The 3,539-nt window shown below is 50.6% G+C and overlaps 1 pseudogene; it reads right to left on the reverse strand.

The window, feature by feature from the left end:
- Nucleotides 1-641: 641 nt before the first annotated feature.
- LOC102419705 lies at nucleotides 642-2,126 on the reverse strand (annotated as a pseudogene).
- Nucleotides 2,127-3,539: the final 1,413 nt, after the last annotated feature.

The following is a 3,539-nucleotide window of genomic DNA, read 5'->3' on the forward strand; positions in this document are numbered from 1 at the left end:
AGGGGCTATGCCTTTCCAAATACCTCTTTTTAGAAGTTACAGAATCATTCCCCAGAAAGTTTTCCCACCTTGGAAATTTTCCCTTCCTACCTCACATGGGACTACTTCTCCTGAAGCACATGGAAGGCATATACCAAACAGTTCAGTTAGAAACAACCAGAAGAGAAGCAGAGAAGTGGAGGCAGGTGGCTACCAGAAAAGCTACTAACAGGGTCTGCCATATCTATCTATGCACAAGACATAAAGGGAGTTGAACAAAACAGGAAATTGGAGTCTGAGTGGATATACTGATGTATTACCAAGGGTCACAATGTATGAAGTGAGAGAACAGGGCCAAGAAAGGGATGTCCCTGGGCTAGGATACAGGATGGGGGAGGGGAGTTCTTGGGTAGGAAAGAATAGTCTCATTTCCCACCAGTCACTAGTGCAGCCGTGGGCAAACTACGGCCCGCGGGCCGGATCCGGCCCGTTTGAAATGAATAAAACTAAAAAAAAAAAAAAAAAGACCATACCCTTTTATGTAATGATGTTTACTTTGAATTTATATTAGTTCACACAAACACTCCATCCATGCTTTTGTTCCGGCCCTCCGGTCCAGTTTAAGAACCCATTGTGGCCCTCGAGTCAAAAAGTTTGCCCACCCCTGCACTAGTGGCAAGACTAAAGATGCTAATGGGCTCAACAACAACAATAAAAACAGCCAGAGACATGAGACAAAAGACAAGAAAAAGTGTGTAGGGGCACTCCATCCACAGCACTGTAGAATGAGATCCCCTTAGCCCCATGATCAGGAAAACTCCTACCCCTGTGAAGAGCTGGCTCTGGCCTGGTGGGACTTACAGAGAAGCTTGTTAGGGGCCAATAGCCAGTAGGACTCCAACAAATAGCCCAGATGCCCACCTGGGGGACATTTATGAACTACCAACTATCTCCATGATGTCCTCTGGACAGACCCCACAGCCATCTCCAGGCTATCTTGGTTCTCAACTTCCCAGTAATGTTTCCCTCAAGTGAAAAAGTTTCCCCCCAAAATAGGGTGTTGAGATTTCTCCATGGAGTGTGTGGTCTGCTGAGGATTCCTCCATCCACTAAAGTAGTTCCAGGCTGTAGAAAATAATGGCCAAGAACTGGCTGACGCTCCATTTTTCACATACCTCCCTTTCTGGGAGAAGACAAGTTGGGTTGAGCTGTGTCTTCAGCTAAACTGATAGCCACTTGGAATCACTTCAGCATTTCCTTCATCATCATGGTACACAGTCTTCACCTCCAGAACTTCAAGGGAATAGTTTCTGTCCCGCTTCTCACTCCTGGTCAAAAGATCTTTTGGATTCCAAAGCAACTCCAGGATGGGGCTCTGGCTCATCTCCCCAACTTCTAAGATGAGCTTCTTCAAGGAAGTGATTATTTGATGGAGCTTTAATGTGTTCTCAGTCTGTTTCTTCTTTGTCTCTTCTTCTTTGCTGAACCTCTGAAGAAACAGCTTCTCTTCTTCAGCCAGGAAGTGGTGTAGCTTTGCAACCTCTGCACTGAGTCTCAGTCTGATTTTCTGTCTTGTTCTTCCACTAGTAGCACCCTTCACTCCCATGTCCTGTAAATGCATGGCTTTCTTCATCTTGGCCGTTAGACGACACTAAGTTTTCCCCAGAGCTCTCGAAGGCCTCGTCGTCGATGGGCGCCATGGAGTGGGACTGGTGCTCCTGGGACTCGCTACACACCAAGCACATGCCCCCTGGTTTTCCTCGCCGAAGAGAAGCAGGGGCTCCTAGTGGCAGCTGCACAGGCCCTGGTGGGGCACTGCGTCTTCTCCATCAGCCAGGGCAGGGACAGTTGGGCCGCAGTGTGGTGGGAGGCGAAGGCTGCTGGCACTCAGGGTGCCCAGCTGGGGCACAGGCAGCCATGGCAGACGTTGTGACTGCATGCGCTGGACACTGAATCTTCGGGGCAACAGGCCTCAAAATCCACAACTCCAGACAGATGGGCAGGTCAGCTCCTCTGGCGGTCCTCCACTTCCATGACGCTTCTCATCCCCAGAGTAGCCCACGCCTCCCAGCACAGGGGAAAGCACAGCTCACTTCTGGGGCAGGTGGTTCAGTAGGGGCAGGAACTGGTCTAGCGGGGGCCCTTTCCTGCAGGGATGTGGCAGGGCAGCAGCACGTGAGCTCGGGAGCTGCAGGATTTCCCTGAGTGTGGCTGCCCAGGCCTGGACACCGGACGTGACGGGATGTGGGCTGTTCAAAAAAAAAAAAATCATAACGTTTTCTTTTAAGCAGTGTGAACTCTGAGACACTGTCTGACTCATATTTTAATGCCTCTTCCATTTGAATTCACCTTCCTTCGCATTGTTTTTCTCAAGGCGCTAGGCTCGAGTCCAAAGATGTGTCAACAGCTGCTCCCTTGGGAGTGAGGAGTCACAAAGCCTGGGCCCTCCTGTCCTATCTCAGGGTTCAGGAGCCTGGTTTTGGCCTCCCGACCCTTCCTCAAGGCTGGCTCTGGGCTTGGGCCTGAAGAGCCCTAAGTGGCCACCGTAGGGGAAAGTGAGGGTATCTGGTAGCATGTCCCAGTAAGAGGTCACTGTCTTGCTTCAGCCCACAGTTCCTTCTGGGGTCCCCATTCCTGCACCCCTAAAAACCGCATTGCTCTGTTAGGGGGCTCTTGGCTTCAAGTAACAAAATTCAATCCAGCTGGTTTAAGTGATGAAGGGGGTGTTATTGGCTTAGAAAGTTGAAGTCCATAGGCCCCTAAGCTTAAAGGACCCACTTCCAACTCCCAAGTATTGCCTTTATCCAAAGGCCAGCATGGCTGGTGGCAAGGTCACTTCCAGCAGCCAAGGGGATCCATGCTTCGGGTTTGCAGGCTGTGGGAAGAAAGAGCTTCTGATTGGGTCAATTTAGGTCATGTGCCTATCCCAGCCAATCACTGTACCTGGACTTAGGCGGTTGCTGACAGGCTCCGGCCAACCAGGACCTAGCTGGGAGTGATAATGGGGAAACTGTAAGGACCATCACCAAACTGACTTCCTCTTCTTGTTTCCCCAGAGGCATATTCATTCCCCAAACAATACTCTTGTAATAGTCTTCTTTTCATTTCAGGGGAGGAGGAATTCTGTAGTGTATCCTGCCCATCCCATCCCCCCCCCCCCCCCCCCAAACAAAAAAAACAGGGCCAAAACCCCAGCGCCTTCCTCCCCCTTTCCCCTTAAAGGTCAGTTTTGGGAAGGGAACCCCTCGTTCCCCGGGTTGGGCCCTGGAACCAGTTTCTCCCCCCGGGGGCAGGGAGGGGTTAGTGGGACCCACAAAAAGAGGCAGTTTCCGGGGGGGGCCAAAAAGAAAAAAAAAGATGAAAAAAAGGGGGCCCTAAAAAACCAGGTCCCTTCCCCCCTTGGGGGGCGGAAGGCTTTGGCCCCAAAAATTTTCTGGGGGCCCCACAGAGAGGGAATTTTTGGGTCCCCCATACCCACATCTCCCCCAAAAAGGGTGTGTGGGAAAAAAAAAAGCGCCACATTTTTTGCCGTGTTAGATATTATTAAAAAAAGAAAAATA

Source organism: Myotis lucifugus, unplaced genomic scaffold (assembly GCF_000147115.1).
Source record: "Myotis lucifugus unplaced genomic scaffold, Myoluc2.0 scaffold_10565, whole genome shotgun sequence".
NCBI lineage: Eukaryota > Metazoa > Chordata > Mammalia > Chiroptera > Vespertilionidae > Myotis > Myotis lucifugus.